We start from the raw sequence: 23,725 nt of genomic DNA, 5'->3' as shown, positions 1-23,725 counted from the left end.
GCTCGTTTAATCTCATCATCCCAATATTAGAAGAGAAAGTGAGGATCCAGACCGATAATTAACCGGGCAGCGATTCACGATGGTAAATATTTTCCATGCGGAAAGTGTATCGGTACTGTTATACAAAAGGGGGCAATACCGGGGAGATCCCGATAATGGTGAACGAGCAAGACGCGAAATTTTTTCGCTTCCGTATCGCGATACTCGTTTCCTGAGTCACGCTGGACCCCGGTCGATTCAGAGAAATCCAATTATCATTGGCAAATGAAGGGGTCTGAACGGTGGCGGTGGGTGCGATAAGTGGCGTGATAATGGGGCTGAAGAACGCGTACTCTCGCGCTCAACCATTCGCATAATGCCATTCTTTCATGAGGATATCGCTATTCCGGATGCTCCATTATCGTTCGTTGCTTCTTACGCGGCTAATTATCGATAGCGTTCGCTTGTCCTTAAGAAAATTCGACCTATCCCACCCCTACTCCCTTAGTTTAGCCGATAAAACAGTGACAAAAGAGCAAGAAAACTGGCCTTAATATCTCGACACGGTTCGGGGTAGCCTTGAGATTTTTTCGTGGTATCGATACTGATTGGTTATTTCCGAGAAATTTCATGAAATCGTTAATTATTCTGCGAAAAAATGATTTAATTGACTTGGAAGCGAACGACGCAGCAGGTGCGTCTTGGAAAGGAATCTATATTATTAACACTAGATTGCCGGACAAATAGATCCGTCAAGTTAGATATAGCACATATGGATTTTTGGAACTAAGGAATGGAAGGGAAAGGAATTAGTATTTTTCTATATATATAGCAATAAAATCGTAAATGAGTCAAATTGACTCACTCCGGCAATCAAGTGTTATCTTTCCATACTATTATTATTTTCTTACCTTTGTCTACTCTATCAGATACTATTTAAAATTAAAAAATTAATAATCTTCTGTCAGATATAACAAAGAAAAATAAAGCTATGCATCAAACTCTGCCATAGTCAAAGGGTTAACTGGATAAAGTGGGGATGAAATAAAATGTCGCATTTAAAATTCAATTTATACGCTACTCTATTTTCGCTAAAGTGAATACGAGCAAATTAGCATGCGTTACGTGAACGAAGAAAAGATACAGGGACACCATGAAGGATAGAAAGAAACGAATTACAGGTGAAACTCGTTAAGCTAAGTTCTACAGCTGAAGCCTCACCGTGGAAAACTTGACGGTTAAGAAGTCGTAGTATTTCACCAGGAACTTCATTATGGGGCCGATGTGGATTGGCTTCGTTTAAACAGCATGCGTTTCCTACTTGTCGTCAGTAGCGGTTTTTGTATCTTGCGCGCAAACAGCCGACTAATTAACACTTTATTCGTCGGACAATTTGTTTGCCTAACCGCACAACATCGTGAACGGTTACGACTAACTCTTGAGAAATGTACTCCGTTCACTTTGTTCCTTACATTATTTACTAATCTTTGTTTCACTTGTAAAATGTCGCGTTACATAAACACTTGGTTTTGTAGATAATTACAATTAAAATGAAGTATTAACCCTTGCAGAAGACTCACTTTTCAGTAGACACAGGATAGTTTTTCTGTCCACAGGGGTGATTATAATTATTTATCATTAAATAATCACTGATTCTAGTTTATATTTTTGACTTATTTAGTCAATAGTTTATCACTTCTACTACATATTGCAGGCCTGGGTCAATCGAGACCCAAACAAAAATGTGAATCTAAAGTTAAATGTATCGTTTTCAAATAAAAGAGATTCGTATATTAGAAGGAACAGGAAAATTAAATTAAACTTGGGGCTCTCTCCATGGTCCGCCGTTCGAGGGTTAAATGAATCAAATTGAAGGGTTAAGTGCGGTTCTCAAATGGGACAAGTTTTTTTATTGATTCCTCGAAGACACGAGAGAAAACAGATAAACTTGTCGTCGTTCAACTACTCAAATCACGTCGACTAAGGACAGTGATCGATTTATTATCGCACGATTCGTCGTATCATCGATAATCGTTCGACGAACAGACTTCGCGTGTGGCCGGTTCGTGTTCTCTGTTTACCTTTCGTGTTTGCAGTAATCATCGATCGTCATTGAAACCGCGATATAATACAAACGAAGCAGAGCGTTGTGTAAAAGCTACAAAATAATTGAGTTCGACAGTTATTTCACGCGGCAAAGTGAATGAACTTTAAAATCAATTAAATAAGCTTGCAACCGTTTCTAATGACACTCGAGCCGTTGTCTGGAGGAATGCGGCGGTTGATTTACAAGCGAAAAACATGTGTCCGTCGCATCAAAACGCGCATTAATGCCGAGAAAATAATTAAAACGAACGGTCGATTAATCATCGGCTTCGTGACGCAGACTGATTACAGCCGAGCGTAACGAACGAACGCTTGTAAAATCAAAACGATTAATAATTTACTACATTCATCGAATCGAAGATAATCGTTTCTCTCCTCGTTTCTCGAGTCACACGTGCAGATACAAAGATCACTGTCCTTTCGCTTTCTTCGATCATCCGCTCGTGGGTTGCTTTATCAGGCTGCAGACCGCGGCGAAACGCTTATCACACGCGAGGAAAATCGCGTTATGTATTTTCCTTATCAAACACAAGCATTACTTTCCTCCAGTTACGAGTATACCGCGAAAATCCTGTAATTTTATCAACCACTAATTAAATTAATATCGTACTTTTTCGTTTTCTAACAATTTTAAATACATCGTATCGCGTTGTTATTTGAAAAGAATAAATGTAATTATTTTTTGAATCATTAAGAATAGAGTGATTTTAATTGAAGAAAAAAATGACGAGGTTTACTCCGAATTGGGTCGAGTAACGTTATTATTCTTTTCAATTAACATCGAATTTGGTTACAATAATAAGGCTCATTTAATGAGACGAATAACATTCACTTCTGACTAATTATTCATTAAGCGCTGTAATCCAATTTTCAACGATTAAAAACATAAATATGGCTCTTTGACCTTTGAACTGTGCAGAAGTAAACGTGAGCCAGAGTTGCGATATGCATAAAGCGGTGCTTCAATTAAAATTACACTCTGAAATTTTTTAATGAATAATTTTGTTATACTGAAACCATGTTCCAATGTCTCGATTATATTTAGAAAATAAGAATACCCTATTTGCATACACACCATTGTGACAAAATATATCACTCTCAGAGTTCAATCTCCGCTACTTTTTAAATATTCAATGATTTTTATAAAGCAAGCTGGATTTATTTATTAATCCTTTTATTTATCTCCGTAAGACGTAATTGCATTTGGAATAACGTTACGTGGCTCATCCTCCAAAGGTGCAAACAATCAAAGCGAAAGCGAGGATCACTGATTTTTCTCGGCTAAATTTTCACACGGTCCATTCTAGTGGAGGCGTTCTAACAACGTCACGCACTAATAAACCGTAATTCGTTTTTGCTTCCATCACTGAGATTCGTCAACTGCACTGCACACAGTTTGACGTACCTCGATCGTGCCACCTTAACCGCAACTCAATTCTTCCATGAATTCGATCATGGAAAGATAATCAATCGATTCATTCGTAATCGACGATACACTAGGCATTCACTGTGCGAGGACAAAGCTATTGTTTCTTTTGTGTTCATATAATTTTATTTCAAAAAGTAGATTTTCCGTATAATAAAGTAATAGATTTTCAAAGGGTTAAGTTACAGTGAAACACAAAAGTATTTATATTTTCTCGATTGCTGGCTTTTTGAAATTGATACCTCTTTAAAAGGAATATTTACATTCGCAATAGGTCCTCCAATTAGCAAGAAAAGCAATTTTCCAATAATAGCCTTCCACTGATTCACAATGTCTCTTCCAATTGATAAACCACCGATTTTCAAAGGATAAACGCATTCAGGATTGAGACATCCGTGACAAAAAGTATTGTTACGGAAAAGAATTGATTTTTGAAGAATTCCATATTCACGGCTAGTCCTCCAATCAAGAAGAAAAGCAATAGAACTTCCCATGGACCTACATATTCGCAACAACTACTCCAATCGATGGATACACACCCGTAGATCTACGTATTGGTAACAAGATGCTCTCCAAAGGAGAATAGACTAATAGTACCCTTAACGAAAGTACCAGTAGGTTTACACATCGCAAACATCGACATAGAGAGTTCACAGAGCACAAAGTGTCACTGTCGGATTCGTAATGGGACCTTCGATCCAGCGATTTTCGAGGTCTACAACCACTCGTGATTCGATGTACTCGAGAATAAAGCAGCTGATCGTTCGATGGTTACGTAATTCCCGCGCGATCACACGGTTTCGTCGAGGATGAACCGCGCGGATGTGCACGCATTCTCGCGCGTGCTGCTGCATCGCAACGCACGCTTATGCAATCCGCTTGTGCATTCCGGGGGCCATGCGTTTATTTACGGCTCACTCGAGTGTTCGGCGTATTTTCATTCCTTAGTTAGCAAAATCATCATAAGAAAATTAAGCGTAATTGAATCGTCGTTATTTCTGCAAGGCCATTTAACCCTTAACCCTTTAATCCTCTTCGACCCTTTCGCCTTTTCCAGCAACTGCACTTCAAGTTTTTGAATTGTGAACGTAAAATAATTTTCTCCATAAAATTTGATCTGCATCGTAGATATAATATAAACAGTGATGAAAAGTAGACGTTTGTAGAAAATTTACACACCCATCCTATTCAACTCTATTTCAAAGTTACAACCGCTTTTAGCATTCCAATACCTCGGTTCATTCCATTTAGATATCTACAACCTCTAATACCTCGTACATTATCCTACCGACTATTTGCGAACACATTTATAGTGATCTATGAATCATTTCAGTCAGCTCTCTCGATAACAACGGTAGATGTTGAAAGTTTCAGTACCGACAAACAAACAATTACCACCCACGAAAAAAAACGCACGATGCGAAATAATGTCGCATTGAATAAGTATAGTTATAAGCCTTTTAACATTTTGATTGCAGCTATTGTCAGAGCAGAATTGAAAATTCTATACAACGGTGACGAAAGGGTTAATAATATTAATAAGCAGGGGCGAATTTGTAATCAGGAGTTGAGGAAAATTCTTGGTGGCATTAATTAATTAAAATTAGTACCTCTCGTGTCACTAATCTTCCAGGCAAAATTTAAGTGCCAGTTCGACCATATTAATAAGAATTAATAATATTATGATGTGTCATGCTATAAATGGCTTTTTTCAATATTTATACCATTAATAATCTATATTTCTTTTACGAAGTCGCGTTTGAACCTTTACAGAAGGATACTGAAGAGATCTCTGTGCAGAGGAAAGTAGGAAATGCAAGAGCAAAGGCACGGGTTTCGTCATGGCCTGATCTCATCTTATTTCGACTGAAGTGGACTCATCTAATTTAAGCCACTTAGCGAAACTAGATTTCGTTACTATGATCGTAATACTACGTACACTCACGATCAAATCCGACTTTCCTCGGAAAAATAATGATCCCCGTGTTCTCGCCCTTCCCCCCAGGCGCTCCCGGGGAGACTGATGATGTAGGGGAGAGAGCCCCATATATATAGGCCTATTGCCTCCCACCATTTGCGTATAAACGTTTACGCGCGAAAATTTAAATTGATATTTACTTATTATTCATATTATTTATAGTCACGTGCTAAATCTTATAACATTTAATAATTAAAAATCATATTATTTTGCTTTTAAATCTCATTTAATATTAATACCATTGAAATTAAGATTTTTAGAATTTCTACTTCCTTATATCGTCATTTTTCCTAGGGGAGCCTGATTTGATCGTGAGTGTACATCGTAACATAAATTTTCATAAAGAAGACAAGCATCGTACTGTACTTACTTCCTGCATGAACTCTGAACTCGTCTTTAAGTTCTAACATATTTATAATTCATAGCTATAACGAACTCAACCATATCTCACAGGGTAATTACGATTTATTCAGCAATTAACGCGAACAATGCTAACCTCTAACCGAGCACTGTTTTTATTAATGTCCGAAGAAAGTGGGTAACGAGACTCAAAGAGCGTTGGGATACTAGGAAATCTGATAGTGTGCTATTAATTGAGGGAACAGTGGTGTATTAAAAGAAAGCCATCGAGAAAAGAGAAACCTCGTCATTATATACCATAAGATCCTCGGTGAATTGACGTTAACCCCTTGCTTTACGATTTTTGCTATGCTCACGTGTGCCATAATTCAACTGCAAATTACTCGTGTAGAAACAAGGTTTCTCCGTTTCAATGATTATGTAAATGCTTCTAACAACGATACAATTTGAACAAACTATAAAAATAACATTTATGTGTTGCATAATTTGAAGTATATATTAAATTATTACGTATCAAATGACTAATTTCAAAATGCAAAAAATTTGCATGTAATTTGATGACATAAAACATCCATGAAATAGCACTTGTGATATATCAATCTAAAGCTTAAAATTTGATAATAATGCTTATATAAACATCTAGCCAATATTTGTAATACAAAATGGCTGATTCTTCGTTGAAGTGAACAAAGAATCAATTGGAAAATCATTTTATATTAAAAATATTGATAAAAGATTTATGCAGTAATTTTCCTCAAACCTTAAACTTTGAATTGATATATCATAAACGTCATTTAGCGATACTTTCATGTTATCAGATGATGAAAGTCCGTCATTTGATATGCAGCAATCTAATAAGTCTAAAATAGTAGATTGCTACTTACCTATATCAAATCTAAGTACTATTTATCGTATTAGAAGCATAATACAGCTTAAGAGTGCGAGAGGTTAATGTCTGATTTGAAAAGGAATCTCGACCACCTGCCAGCAGCTGGTTAATTGAGAAATAACAAGCTAATCGACGATCATGATGAATCTTAAAAGCGAATGTCTGAGTCGAGGCCCTCGGGTTGCATAAGCTGCTCGTTAAATTCACCAATGTAGGTCTGAGCGACGTGCCAAAAACGAAAATACCTCGGACGAAAATCGCTACAGAGAATGCTATCCTAGATCAGTAATGTCCGCGAGATATACTATGATCTAGTGAAAGTCTGCAATTCCTTCATCTACCTCGGACAACCCCTCGAACTTTTCCTTTCTTCGTTCTCTCTCATTGTCACTGTAACGACTCCTGTTGCGTGTGGGAATTGTACGTAATAAAAGAATAGCGTCCCACATTTAGGACTGTGAATCGTTCATCTATTTTACAACATCTCATTGAACCTTTGGAAACAATAACTTCGCTATTGAAAGGTCCTTGAGCCTAGCATTTCCAATGATTTATGGCAGCACTTATTGGTGTAATTAAGATTTTTGTCCGGGTCATTGGTTGACCAATTGACTAATTTATGATAGAGGGGTCAGGGCACATCTTGCCACCCTAAACAAAAACTAGCCCAGCCTAGGTGAAAATCTTAGTTACACTCCAATGGACACAGGTGAATTTTAATATAAAACGATACTAAATAATAGTTATATCCTAACGCATTGCTCCAGAGATCGCGATGCTTATCATCGTCAATCACGATGGACACGCAATCGTCCGACTTGCGTAAGAATATCGCACAATGGGATTCGATCGGCAGCTGCAACCGGCAACACGTGTTCCTCGAGCAGTAGCATACGGTTTCGCGGTTAAAACTATTAGATCCGTGTCGGGCTGGCTGCGGATGCAAACCAGAGGCCTTCCAAGATACCAGCCGAGGCTGTTTCGCGGTTAATTCCATTACACGCTTACGGATCATAGGCACGGCCCGAACCCTCGTGTCCACGGGGACGCGAGATCTCGCGACGAGCTGCAGCTGCGCATGCACTTTATTGCAGTTTTATCGACCGCCCTCCGTTTCCGTCGCGCTCCAAGGAGCAGAAACGCGGCGGGGTTCCCCTTGGACTCGTTTCCCCCCGGAAAGAGTTTTTCGACCACGGTTCCTTTGCAAATTGTAATGATAGCGTGGGAATGTCGGAGAAGGATTGCTCTTTTCTACTAGGTGATTCACCCTTTGGCTGCCGCACATTTTACTTATATTGATCGTGAAAATTTATAAATTATATAAGTACAGTCGGGTGTCCAACTAGGCTTTTTGATACAAATATGAATTGAGGATGAGAAAAGGGGCATGATATGTATTTGTACTATTAGTCTTGAGCAGAATTAAGATTTCGAGGGCTTGGGGCTATTAAATCTTAGAAGGCACCCTTGGTTCAAAAATATAAGTCTATTCTAAATAAAAACGGCCACAGTAGAAAAAATTGTATTCAACATTTTTTGACGTAGTAAATGGAAAACTTAGAAGGGGCCCGGAGTTGTAGCCCCCCCCCCCCCCCCCCCCCCCCCCGATCCGGCGTTAATCTTGAGAATGATATACAAATGAATTTTTCTGACAGAATTATTTAAAAGATTAAGTAATACATACTGATAATCACTTTACAAGTAAACACAAAATAGCTTTTGAGAGATCAATGTCGGTACCATGAGGCTTCAAAGGGTTAATGAAAATTCATCATCATTGCTGTCACATATTCATGACTTTGCTACACGAATCTTTTTTCAACTATTTCTTTCAATTTACCACTTCGGTAGATTTTCATGTAGCTAATTCCCTATGGAACACACGTAATCATAGAAGAATTCTCATCAAAGTATCGGATCCCCTTAGAGAGAAGCAAAGGTACAAATGCAATCGCTCTGTTACTAGAATAATACGCTATTTATCTTTCTTTCCCATGTCACGGTTAGGAATTTCATGATACACGTGTCATCGGGAACCTAATAAAGCCTCCGCGAGACGTAATCGCTCACACGAAACGCCTGCAGGTATCCGCGATCTCTAGTACACGGTCCACTTTCTGTATCCCTCCATTTTCCGAAGAAAATAAGAAACTAAAAATACAGCAGAGGTCCTTTTATTTAAACTCGATTTATTCCAAGTACATAAATGTTACCGAAGCATTTGATCAAAATTCTTAAAATATTCAATCAATTTTGTAATAAAGCGTTTGCAATATTTTTTAAAAATTATTTTTATTCGTAGAATACATCGAGGTTTGATCGCTTAACTTTGGAACACACAGTATATAGACGGAGTCAAGAAGAATTCACGACTGCTCCAATTAATTAAGTTATCCAGGCCATTGACGAATTTTTTCTTTTTCTCTAATTAATATTCGAGGTGTCTATCGCCCACGGCTTGAGTAATGTAACAAACGAGGTCGTCTACTGTGCAACAAGCGCAAAACGTAAAATTCGAAACCGTGAAAATGAAAATTGAAAGTTCGAGGTCGATCGGTTGCGAAATTTTCAAGAATGAACGAGCTGAACTTTAGGAGAGTTAAACTTTCTGTTCTTTTGTGCTTTGAGCAATTATTCTGCTTGACTGACCTATCTTTTTCTCTTTTTAGATATTTCCCTATCATTAACCGAGAATGTTGGATTTTAAGTGGACTCTGATAGAGATTGAAAAGCTAATCCAGTTAAGCATACCTTTCAATGATCAAATAACCAGTAGTTAACAATGGTTCAGTTATTGATCTATTAAAGTTATTTAGATTATCAGATAAACTCGTTTGACTGGTACCTTATAATCAATCAGAGAATTCGATTATCAGCTCTGAGTAATTTTCTATATAAATATAAATGAAATCAGTCATTTCAAAAAACTGCAAGAACCGTATTATTAGAATGAAATTGAAATTTAGAACGCTTGACTGGTTATGAGATCACGAATTAATACATTTTATACCGTATTGGTCATCGATGAATCACGATACGTACCAATTGGAAAGATAATTTCCACTTTGTAAGGAAAAGGTAAGTATCGTTGATCCTCGGCTATTAAACAATACACTACCGTGGGAATATTCGAGATATTAACACGAAATATAGTCATTAGAGAAACTGATCTTCTAATTACTTGGAACAGTGCATATTCGAAGCGTTTCTTGACATTTCACATTTCCCCTATGCACCATAATCGTGCGTGCCGTCACCGTTCAATGAAACTCAATCGACGCATGACGTTAATGAGTAGTGTTGAACGTGGTTGATAATGTTAGCGTTAGCAAGGCCACGGTGTCAGGTGGTGTTAGTGGTAAAGGCATTCTCCTTAAGTAAGCGACTATTTTCATCCCACACTCGACGTACACTCACGTCCTGCATGTGTCTCGTGATTTACACGCGAATTGTCCCATCATTTTGCGCCTATGCATCCTATATATACTCTTCACGGTAATTTCCTACGGACCGAGTGAAATTAAGCGGCTTACAACTTTTTGTCAACTCTTGACGTCGTTAACTTTCCTCCATCTCACAAGTGGTTACTTAGCCTGAGTCTTTAATTACTAATTCTTGACAGTTGATAGAAAGGTAGGGTACTTTCAATACCACCCGTTAGTATTGAAGGTAAAAATCGCGTTAAATAATATTTTTATTTTAAAAATTCTTGTCTATTATTTTCATAATTCTGTATATTATCCATCATTTCAAGTATTTGACATGATTGGCTAAATCAAAGAATTCCTAATAATATGGGTGATGGATTGGTGAAGAGAATCAAGCGTCACCCACATATGAGTGACGTGACAGGTAATGCATTAGAAATGTGTTTTCTAGTATACTTGGATAAAATATTTTATAAAGCTGCCAAACGAAATTTATAATTTTACGAATAATTCTCGAAGACGGATAAAAGAAGGAAAAAATTCTTCCACAAAACAGGTTGAATTTTTTTCATAGTTTTATTGTTCATGAAATAAACGTAACCAATTGTTACAAGCAGCATCGAACTTCGACGAGAGTGGTTCGCTGCAAAACTTTCATAACTCGTAATATCAATTATGCGAAAGTTTTCGTTACGAGGAAACAATGAAGGCTGTGTACCAGTTTTCATCCAGACATTACGAGATCACAACGTTATTTCAGCAAATTGTACAGGTTTCGAGATTGTTGCGTCGTCGCTTGAAAATTGAAACAACCGTCGTAAACAGACCTTCATTGTTCCTGGTTCAAGAAATACAATGGAGCGTGAATCGAAACGCTCGAACGGAGTTTGAATTTTTGCACGGATGTCCTCGAACGAGTAACTGAACAAGTGTCATACGGATTTTATGCATCGATAACAGAGAGTGGAAAGGGATTTTCTTTTGCGCTTTGAAACGCGACTGTGATGTTTGAAATGGTGCCATTCACGGAACACGTGGGTGAGTTGGTGAATGACGATCTTATACGGGGGTGTGAAGTTTCTTCAGGGTGGAAATGATATGGCGAGTGTGAACTTCGAAACAATATTGACGAATAATGTATGCTTAACCCTTAGATGCTCTGGGTAAATGTTAACACTATTTGAATAACTGAATGAAAATTTACAACGTTCTACTGGAACATTTTTAAATATTTGTTCAATTCACGAACGAAAACTGCTTATTTGCCAAATCGATTGATTCTACAAAATAAAAAATAGAGAAATTTATAAAACATGAAAAATGAAGCATCTGATATAAGCATTTGAAATGCTCTGATATTGAAATTTTAAAAACTTCCAAAATTGTAGTTAATCACTTTAACATTTTTTGACGTCGAAACAAACAATTATTGAAGACCTTGTAAAGGTGTTTTTCACCCTCCTAAACTGGAAACGAGCGGCAAAAAAGAATCCCTTTTAATTATCACGTGGAAATTTAAAAGGAATCGTTTTGCAATAAAAACATGAAACCGTCTACAAAGAACCACCGGTTTCAAACGCGATGTCATGATTCAAAACAAAGTATTTTGTATATACAGATTGAATTCCGAGTATATTTCTTAACTACATATATGACCGAGCAGAGATTCTTGTACCATAACAACAATAATAAGCAAAAATACAGAGGAAAGAAAGGTCGCAGAATGGCGTAGTTTATTAGACAAAGGAATTCGAAATCTTATCGTGAACTGAATGAAAGTGCACGTGTTTGTATCAGAGAGTACATATTTCAAGATACGTGATATTGTAATGTAATAATTAATTACTTTACCCTGAATGACGTATAGTGCGTTGTCGAAGATCAAGAATTAATGGCACAAAGTATATGTACATATACATTTATTGATATTAGCAGATAGAGGTTTCCTTTGTAAACATCGGAATGCGTAAGAAAGGAATTATTTATTAAGTATCGAAGTATTGATTATTTAATGATTGATTTACGAGCATTGTATCATAAACGTTACAGTGGAAGGGTTAACGATTGCCACAATTAATACTTTGCACTTCTGTAACTATTATAATTTCACATTTCTTTCGATTATTATAAACAGAATAAAATTAAAATAAAATATGTATACAATAATTTTGTTTGTAATGAACCACATCACAATAACGTGTTAATCACTTAATTAAAACTATCTACTTAAATTATTGATAAGTTGTATTTCTCCTAATTTAAAAAATTATCCACGTATTATCTGATGAAAGGCCAATTCTTTACCAAACGAAATGATAATAGATATTTACCAAAATATCCTGAAGAGACACCGGCATCAGGGAGCACGTCGACATTGTATTTTTACTTCCACGCTGCTTTAGACATCAACCTTCGCGTCCACCTTCAGCTCGATCTTTTATCACGGACCAGGATATCACTACTCCGAAAAGATCATTCGATCACAGTCGAAACAACGAATAACACTGTTGTTCGATCACCTAAAGCAACGATCCACGTTTGAGAAGAAATTTTCGAAAAATACAAGTGCCTCCGAATCTACATCCGAGTTTCAATTTCGAACAGATTTGAAACGGAGATACACGAGCCTGTTCAAACAACGATCGGCTATCGAATGGATAAGGTATCATGGATCTGTGACACGTTTTCTGATCGAATAATTTCGGAAGGATCTTTGATCGACGACGATTCATACGGAAGAGGCGCGTATTCGACCGTCTCGCTTGATCGTTCGAACGAATACTGACGTGGTAGGGACACGTTTCGAAGAATACAAACTGCTGGGAACGTGTTTCGTTCGTGTTTACGAAAGAATCCGAACTCCTCGCAATCTCAAAGCCGACTCAACACTGCCGCGTCCCGATTCCGCGAAACATTCCCTCGTGTGTGTATATTAAATTAAATCACTCGTTCACCAAGTATTGACGTTGTCATAATCCAATATTTCGAGGGTGATCTATGCCCGAGGCGCGACACTGCAATGTACACAGGGATTCGAATAGTATTAAGAGATTTTCCAATGTTGTGATTATGCGGGACAGACGTGGAATTCTTTCTCTGTTTAAATATTTCATTTGTATTTGAATGGATCAATTTTTATGATGATTAATTACGATATAGGATTGTGGCATGGAAAATAATTAATAATAATGTAAAATAATTATAATAAATGGTAATGACAATTAAATTGAATTTTGTTAATTTGGACAATTATTAAATTCCTATCATTAGTAAACAAGTGAAATGAAAAAATTTTTTTTTAAATGAATAAAAATATAAGTATCATCCTTTTCCATAGGCATCTCCTGGGAAAATGACAATGTAGGAAAGGGGGCACGATATATATGTATATCCTCCCCCCCAACCATTTTTTGCATGTAAATGTTTACGCGGAAAAATTTGAATTGATATTTATTTATTAGTTACATACTAAATGATAATATTTAATAATTAAATATTTCCAAATTACTTTTAACATTAATATTGTCAAAATTGAGATTTGGAGAATTCTTGCTTTCCCTATATCGCCATTTTCCCTATCGAAACCTGATTTGATTGTGAATGTACTTGTGAGCCAAACTAGTCTATATAAATAGTAATCGATTTATATATAAGAAATGTCTGGGCTCTCTTATTTTTCTGCTTTATTGGAAGGTAACGAAAATTGAGCTGGGTTAGTCTGGCTGTCAGATACAGAATGAATCTTTATTTCCGTCAATAACTGACAGTTTCACTATTCTGACTCTCGTCCCTCCATGCGAGCCAGTTATTGTCTCTATTTGCAACTGGATATGAATTCATATTGTTGTTAACGAATTAACGCAAATAGTATCCACCGTTCAAACACGACGGACGCGATTATACGACGGTTAAAACAACCATCAGATCAAATATTACCACTTAAGAGCCATATACCGCTGTATAAATATTCCCGGGAACAGAACGAGCTGCGCGAGGCAAAATGAGAATCCAAACCGCGTAAACAGCGTTAAATTGCAGTATTATCCATGCACAAAAGAATTAAAGAAAAGAAAAAAGGGAAACGGTAAGAACAAAGGAATGAAAAACGGCAAACAATGAAATTATTTCTTGGAACAAATTGAAACGTGTATACAGTGTGTTATTTTTAATCCCCCTTTCACTTAATGGCATTAAAAATATTATTTTATGTTTAAGCTTTAAAATAAAAATCAAAATAATTAAATACACGAAACAATTAAGAATATGGTACTTATTGGAGGAGAATAACAGGATTAAAGTATAGAATAAGAAATTATCCTAAGAAAGAAGGGAAATAAGAAGGAAGAGAAAAGTGTTAGCAACTAGATCGATCGAACTACTCGAATCACTGTCTGACCATGAACGACCACCGACTACTGACTCGTCTAAACTGGCCTCGTTGCACAGCTCTCCACAAGAGGAACACCCTTCTATCCTCAGCTCTATAAATAGGGATTCACCTTAATACATTGTATGCAGGCTCGAGCAAGCTCGTCTTCTGCATCGTTTTACGAAACTTGAACCCTCGAAAATAAATATTCGAAAGGAATTTTTCAAAAAGTAGAGAATTTTAAAAATTACGAAAATGTATATTCAATATTGCAAATATTAATATAGAGTCATAGGGACTTTATAGCTTTTTTAACCCCATCTAGAAGGGTTATTTATGCTTCCTCGATATAATTATCAACCCTTACCGAAAACAATAATTCTTATATCCCAGATATAATGTATCGATCGTCGATCGTTGTTCGAAACAGGAGATGGAGAAACTACAATATACACACTTTGTGTCACGAATTTCAACGAGATTCGTGAGCAGCGAAATGGGTGGGCGTCGATTTTTCCACGAGACGCCGCGTCGGGACGCGCGTCTTTCGAGACAGATGGTCGGCCGGCCACTGATCGCGAGCGGCCAAAGCGTGTGCAAACTTACTCGTGTGCACGGCACGCAATGCGTGTCTCGATCAAATATTATGTTCATCCGGCGAGAGCGCGTGCTCGAGCGTATATTATAATCTCTTCGCTCGAGTCGCAGCTGGAATGTGCTATTGTTCTACGCTTCCGATTTACCTTTTCATACACGGTTCCATTCTCGTTAAACGTTTTAATTGAACGCTGAGCAAAGATCAAATATACCTATTCAATTATTATTTTTCATATAATAATCAGTTCGATATTAATAGCATGTATCATCAATAATTTTAATGTTTTGTATGGAATTTCTTTCTATTTTAATTTGATATTCAAATAATTCAATTTTATGTCAATGTTTATCATTGCTTAATGCAATTTTGTAGAAGCAGATATAAATAAAAGACTGAACCTGCATAGTTAAATAAAGGATCCAAAAAAGAGAACATTATCTTCAAGGACTCCGATGAAAGCTTCCTGTATCCTCTTTTCGTCGAAGCGTCATTTTCGTCAATTTCGATGGCCTTCCTCTTATTTGCTTGGTTATATTTGCTCTGTACACTCAATATGCGCTGTTGCTCTCAAAAATAGCCGCCTTCGAGACGATTCTTTTCATCGTCCAGCCGATTCCTTTGTCCATAATCAAACGACATCGACGCTTTAGGGGAAATGACGATATAGGAAAAGCAGGAATTCTTCAAAATATGGGGTTCCTTCCGCTGCATTGTAATTTTCCTCTGAAAAATCTGATTTGATCGCGAATGTAAATAAACTAAAATATTTTATCCTATATTTTTTTTTTATATCCTCAAATCATGACCTAAACCTGCGAGAACTAAAACTGGACGTTCAGATTTCTTTAATTTTAAACGTAAGAATTTCAGTATATTGCAATAAGAATAAACCAAAGTGTAGAAATTGAAAACAAAAAATAGACCCCACCGGCATCCCTCCAGGTCCTCGTCGAGGCTACTTCGAAAGCAGTGAACGTTCCCCTTTTAGTCGCCTCTTACGACAGGCAGGGGCTACCGTGACTGTATTCTAGCCCCCAGCCACAGGGGGAAAATACTGCTTATTTCAATTGAAAATCATTGTAGAATTACAATGAACAATTCCATAGAAAGAAATGTAGAGTCCTTTTAAATAAAAGATAAAGTAACGTTACAGTGTTTTTGTTTCGTTAATTTATGTGAATCCATAGCTTCCATTTTTTCATTCAAATGCGAACAAGACTTTTCAGTCCGCCCTCGTACATACATACGTTGGATTTAAACAAGCGTACAAAATAAATGTCCGAAACGCGAGAGAGCTCAATCCGTGCAGTGTCTCTTTTTGTCCAAGAGAATTCCGGAAGAGCATCGTTCAAGAACACCCGCAACACGCTGAAGACTTTACGTTCACGTGCACAAAGAGTTCCGCACGCTTTCTGCACGACACTTTGTCTCTGCTCGCGCGTTTCCACGCGAGATACGTGTCCGTTGTAAATCGAACGCGTGGGCGGGATCATTGTACTTCTTGCTGAATGCTTTTCAACCCGGATACACGAACCCGGCTCGTCTGTGTCATTTCTTTCACGCGTTGGTTTATTGTATATTTTTCACCCTGGCGGAAAGGATGAGTCATTCGACGATGAAAATGAACATTTCTATGCTTGTAAATTCTTCAGAATGTTGCTGATGGATTGAAACATTCTCGATCGAACTAGGTCTCGATGCAATGAAGATTCGAATTTTTATATTTCTCAGGATGAAACTTTAACCCTAATATTTTCATCACTTACGCTTTCATTTTATAACATTTGAGAAATGGGTTGAATTTTATTTTGGAGCAAACAAAATTATTTACAAATATTTTTTTTTTTAGTTTTTCAGCAGAGTTAAATTAGTTTGTTCAAATTGTAATATTTTGAAGAATCCTTCGATATCTATGAGAGTTGCGATAAGTTTCTTCGATGCACAGTGTTCTCCATGCGAACTCTTTGAATATTTTACAATAAAGTCGCGAAGTTCTCGATTGGGAACCGCAAGTTCGGGCTTCGAGCAATCCTGTTTGCTTAATCCTCTTTATACATTCGGTATAAACATATCGACGCAACGCGTGGGTCGATCGACCGATCGTGCGTTACTCGAAACGTTATTTTATTCCCGGTATAATATCTAAATAGCTTTCCTGAATTAGCGGTCGAGTCGAATAATTTTCTTGATAAATGAAACGCTTCGCTAGAATAGGCGATTCGAAACGTGATATCCGTGGATAATATTGCAATAAATAATTTGTTAAACCGCTTGCGGAAGCACGACAACGTTAATCGACAACGTCTTCTTCTACAGAAACTAATATTGAATTGTACTACTTTACTTTTGTACAATCTCATTTTTCCATGTCTTTTGATTACTAACTGATGATAACATAGAACAAATAAAGAAATATAATCTAGAACGTGCTAATGCCTTCAAAATCAAATCAGCTAAATACCAAACACCAGGTCAGTGCCGGATTAAGAGGAAATCTAGGGAGGCTAAAGCCTGGGGCACCCCGAAAGCCACCCACTTTGCAGGAGGGGCCCAGCATAATCCTTTCATTTAAAATGTTTTATTGTAGCTTTATTCTTTACAATTAAATCTCCTTTAATTTTATCTAGAATACATTTTAATTTTCGAATCAAAGTATATCAACCAAGCTGGCCCTCCAAGGTTTCATACTTCAAGGCCTCAGAAATTTTAATCCACGTATGCTAAACTTATAACTTCTGTTAAATGAATTTGTACATGAAAAATAAACACCTCTCGAAGTTCCATGGAAACAATGCAGGTCGTCAATGTGTTAAAAGAGAAGTTGATACACGGTGAATATCAAACGAGGTCTCTTACTCTCTGAAATACTTCGCGAGTTTGTCTCATTAAACGTCAAACGTTTCTCTTAAAAGACAAATTACCGTGCGATATATACATCAAGCTTAAGGTCACGCCGGTGTTCGTGTGTGTTCCCAGATATAATTAATATTCATTAGAGACTACCTTATTAAGGGTTGAATACTTGATCCCTGCGCGTCGGATGCTTCTCGTTTATACCTTGGAGAACGAGAAGAGAGACTTGAAATTAATCGAAGTCTACGAACAAGCTATCTATTAATACCAATTTCCCTTCGAAGGCTGCTTGTGCTCTTCGAATAAATATAACCGTTGATGCAGAACTTGCTGGTCAAGGTTCCCTGATTCTTCTCTTTTTTTCTCTTCATCTCTCGAAACCAGTACGAGAAAACCTCACAGATCGTTTCCTTTCTCTTCAAATCTCGCATCCCATGCTGCTCTAAAGGGATGTTTAACAAAATTGCCACGGAAATTATCTACACTTTGATTTACAATCATGACAGAAGTCGAATTCGCGCAGCATCACGCACATCCTGGGGATGATTGTAAAAGCCGGATGAGGATATTTACAGGCGGTTAGCAACTGACAATCTTGAATGCAGAATGAAGTATTGCAGTTGTTACTTCGATGTGATTCATCGATCGTTTCGACAGCGATCCTGTGAATCATGATGTTTTTCTAAAGGTATAACGATTGCCCCAGGAAATCACGAAAACGATCAAACAAATTGTTCCAAACGCTTCGAGATCCTTTGAATTCTTCGAATCAGATCATTTCAATTATAGAAATAATTTTCTAATGCAATATTTTGCAGTTCAAGTAGTTAACTTTAACTTCTCAACTTTTTAACGCTTTAATTATTAAAAATATGAATAGTAATTTTTTAAATTCCAAATTTCAAACTTCCTATTTTCTATCCACCATTATTAATATAATACAGAATATTTTTCTATTATACGTTTCATTCGCGGTGTTAGACAACCATTCGAAAAATAAATCTCACCCGCATGAATATTTGCGCCATAAATTTATCTGGAAGACAATTATTGCGAACCTCATCAGGGTTATAAATATTTTCCGTATACAATATCAAGAGTATATTCATAGCAGATAATCCTCGCGCACACACCGAGCCACAACATCCCCCTTAATCCCTTCACCCAATTTCCAGGGCTGAAGCTTCGAGGATCGACTTTAAGTCGATTGATCCGAAACTCGGCTGCGCACACATGCACACTTGTCCCGTGTGTACACGCAATCACGTGTACACGCGAATATACGTATTACATCGGTCACAGCAGAAGCCCTTAAGTAGATACTTATCCCCTCGGTACCGGCTTAGATCTTAGTCTGCCGTGTAAGCGCACACGTATACCTGTCTCTCCGCGGCTTTTTTTTTTTTTAAGCTTCGTTAAGTTAAGTCTTAATGCGTTAAGTCACGGTTCAAGCGGCTGATTGAAAGGCTGACCCTGGTCGCTGGACCTCCTTTCATCGCGAAGAAGGGTGCCATTCTGAAAACAAGGGCGCTGCCTTTAGCAAGCGAACCTCGTTTAGCAATCGGTTTAACCATAATGAAGAACAGAGTACACAGATTTCAAGAGTATGGACTTGCAAATATAATTAGTGTGCAGAATGCTGACAAGTAAATGGCAAAAATTCATGGAACAGAATATGATCAGTTTTTTCCTCAAAAAATATACATTAATCATTGAGTTTGTAAAATAAGAATAATCTTTTTATATAAATCCTGTAGAAGTTTTCCAGGGAACTGAAATTAATGTGCAACCGTCAAATATATTTCATGGTTATCGAGTTTTTTAAAATAAAATCATACTTATTCTCAAAGAAGATGCAAAGAGAATAACAATATTCTTCCGGAGATTTATACAAAAAAAAAAAAAAAAAAACGTTCCGCAAACGATGCACGCAAGATTTTTATCCATTCAATGCGCATTCGAGGAGAAATCCAGTTATAGAATCAAATGAATCATCCCCGTTAAGTGGATACAGCTGAATGGTAATTCTGGCTGTTTGCTTGGTACATTAATAAAAAAGAAAGAAAATTGCGTCGAAGAATCCTGCGTCTGGCTCTGGATACACGTGCACGTGGCCACAGAGCAGGGGTGCACGAAAATAATACGAGTGCGTGAATCTCTTCGAATTTATGCTCACACGCGCCACACATATTTGCATATATACAATATGATTCAAAAGTTTGGGAACCTATACTCCGTTTGTATTCCACGCGTTCATTTTAGCGCTATTATTCTTTACCTTACTTTCAGGTGAGAAATTGCAATTTGAAAATTAGTCATTTCTCAGAGTACCTTAAATGACACTTTCAAATATAATTTTATTAATATTTGCAACAAACACAGACTAATTAAGACCATTTTCATTAGAATAGATAACATTCGCTACACTCAAATCATTGAACACAAAATCGCATTTGACTGTAGTAAAAAATTTCCAAAAATCGATAGAGCACCTTCGTACGCCTAATTAGAAACTCGCCCATGTGTTGTTCCACAACGGATACACCACTATTAGAAGACTAATTTGCATTCCAACGAGAACAAAGACAGAGACAAAAGTACGCGTGTGCTGGCGTTATTAGAAATTCGCACACGCGACACGACACTCGCTTACACACCTACACTAGAGGAAAATTGTTTCGTATAGCGATAGCGAGGGGGGATGACCGAGTTGCAGGGTTCATGTTATCGATCTGACCCAGGCCCCAGTAAGGGAAGTGTCCACCCAATGTGGCTGTATTGTCTCTTGTACTACACGTGCTTCTAGAATCTAGACACTACTAAATCGATCCAATTCTAGACTGACAATTTTTATCTCTAAACTTATCTCGTTCTACTTTATATTCAGCTGGGAGGAATAGCTAACGCGGACCTGAAAGGATTCAGGCATTGTCTTTAATTACTATGCTGCAGTTACTTAAAATTTCAGATATTTTGCTATTTCTATTATCTATTTGATTATGAATATTTTCAACTGGGTAACTCAGAAAATTTCTATTATCTATTTTTCCAAATATGTACTGATTATAAATATTTTCAACTACAGAAAATGTTTATAATTTATTTTTCAAAATATATATTTAATTATGAATATTTCTAACTGGGTAACTCAGAGAATCCCTTAAATTGGGTCCTATAAAAATTCAAATGTCAAATCTTGATAGCAAATTTGCCAAGTATATACTTGCAACATTTCTAATCGACGTACCTTTTATTTATATTCACACAATTAAGGAACTCACCCAAGCCCAGATTACGTTTCGACAAACGGGAAACACAGGTCGCAATTGCGCGATTCACGAGCAATACTGTTCTTTTGTGCAGTTTATGTTCCTTGTAAGACGCTTATACCCGGAATGAGAGTATAACGTTACGCCTATGCCTCAATGTCGAGCAGATATGAATCACGTCTGGTTGTACCGTGGCGAAGGTTTAACGGTGCTGCTGTCAAAAGTGAATGCAACAATATTTGCGATCCAAGAGAACTGGGTTTCGATTTCACGCAACCGAGCCAGTGTACGAGAATTGATACACGCCTCGCGTGATAGTCGATCGTCTTGCCATCAACCTTTTTCCTACACGTCTACTGAGTTTCTATGATCTCTTTGCTACGCTAATTCTTACACTATTCCACAGGGAATATGGTGACATATTGGGTCCCTTCCCTGCATTATCATTTTCCTGAGAATACCTTTGGAAAAGGGTGAGAACCCGAGACATCACCATTTTTCCTGAGGAAACGTGCCTTAATTGCGAGTGGCAAAAATCATCGTGCATGTACTGGATTTATTTATTTACAAGTTTGATCCTTGATACCTATATGGATTGATAGTGCAAAGAGGAAATTGACAAATGGAAAAATTTCCTTTCACCTATGAAAAAGTTCATACTTCTCTAATTTGAATAAGGATTGAAAGCTATCAAAACTACATTATAGTGATGTTGAAATTAAGTGTCAAAATGATCCTGCATCTTTCTACCATGCTGTAGATCATTAATTTCTATTAGTCTCCGTTTCTGACCATCCTGATGTTAAGTCAAGTTAATTTCTATCGATTCTACGACTACAATTAACTACCTGAATAAACGAAGTCTACCAATATTCCCCATAAAATGCATCGATGCTCATATTGCACTTTACGACCGAGTTATCGGTCAGCGAGCGTAAATTCTCGGGAAAATTAGCGACGAATCTCACAAAGCCGATAATAAAAGACAACGCGAAGAGGATCAGCGGTAACGTTCGCTTTCTTTTAACGTTCGCATAATTACAGTCCCTTTATGCGGCACGGCCGGTTGAATGAATTCAATTGCACACTGGATGCAGCACTCCGGCACTCTCATGAAAAGCTTCCTCTCAATGGACATCTTAAATGAATTATCTGTCGCATTTTAAAGCTTAACACACCTACGCACGCGATTCGTCCTAGCTCACGCGCGTTCTACCCTTCGAGGTTTGCCCTTAAGAAATTCGGGTCACGATGCATTCTCTTTCGGCCGATTTACATTGCAGCCCGGCCTCGTTCCGGAAATACGTCCATTAATGTCTATATAGAGGCTACGAACGATAGCTCGACGTTGCAACATGTAAGTGGTTTGATATACGCCCATTATGCATCGCTTTACTCCGCAAGTGCAAACCCGTTATGACCAGGTGTGTATACGTTTAAGCGAATTCGATATACGTATAGCTAATATTATAAAACGCGATATCCATACTAATTATAATTATGCAAATCATTCATTTTCTATTTTAAATTCAAATTAAAATAATATACATTTTTGCAGCAAGACACACCTGGTGCGTCAATGATTAAATTCTTCACTCATTTTCTATTTTAACTTCAAAATAAGGCATTCTATATTTTTGTAGCAGGACACATCTGGTGCATCATTGATTGGATTGGATTAGATTCTCTTATTTAGAAAACAGAAACATATTTCTTCACTTATTTTCTATTTTAACTTCACATTAAGGCAATGTATATTTTTGCGTCAATAATTAAATTCGATTGGATTCTTTTAGAAGACAGAAATATATTTCTTCACTCATTTTCTATTTCACCTTCAAATTAAGGCAATCTATATTTTTGTAGCAAAACACATCTGGTGTGTCATTGATTGGATTGGATTGTTTTAAAAGACACAAACATATTTCTTTACTCTATTTCCATTACTACAACAAAATTATCTCTTTAGCTAAGAAGTATATATATAATTGCTTTCCTGTTTTTAATAATGTTCCAAAGAATATAATCTGAATGAGAAATACGTGAAGCTAGAATGTTAATAGCATTCTCTCGATTATTGATGGAACCATTACGACTACTTAAATTCACTTCAAACAGAAAGATAACTTCCACCTTAACTAGTGTATAACCATGAATGGAATTTCATGTTCATATCACTGTACGTTCCATTAACCTCTTTCTTTTCTTTGTCTTCGAAATTCGATCCTATACCGTTTCCTTAGTAATCAAACTTTGACCGATATAAAATATAAACAGTTAAATAAGATTTGACTACGTGTGATGTTTCATGCATGCCCTACCAACACGTACGCCTACTCTACTGCGTACACAGACTCCCAACACTACGAATCAAAAAATGATTCCAATCACACTTTCCGTTCGCAACGAAACGAATTTTCTCTGCCAAAGCAATAGCAAATCGAAGGATATATCTTCCAAGCGTACACGT

General features: G+C 37.0%; 1 protein-coding gene across 2 annotated transcripts in view; it reads right to left on the bottom strand.

The window, feature by feature from the left end:
• LOC117611661 (uncharacterized) overlaps positions 1–23,725 on the bottom strand; it is a 171,074-nt gene that overhangs the window by 66,740 nt on the left and 80,609 nt on the right. The gene's annotated exons all lie outside the window — the stretch shown is intronic.

This window comes from Osmia lignaria, chromosome 10 (assembly GCF_051020975.1).
Source record: "Osmia lignaria lignaria isolate PbOS001 chromosome 10, iyOsmLign1, whole genome shotgun sequence".
Classification (NCBI taxonomy): Eukaryota; Metazoa; Arthropoda; class Insecta; order Hymenoptera; family Megachilidae; genus Osmia; species Osmia lignaria.
This window is presented reverse-complemented; position numbering and strand designations above follow the sequence as displayed.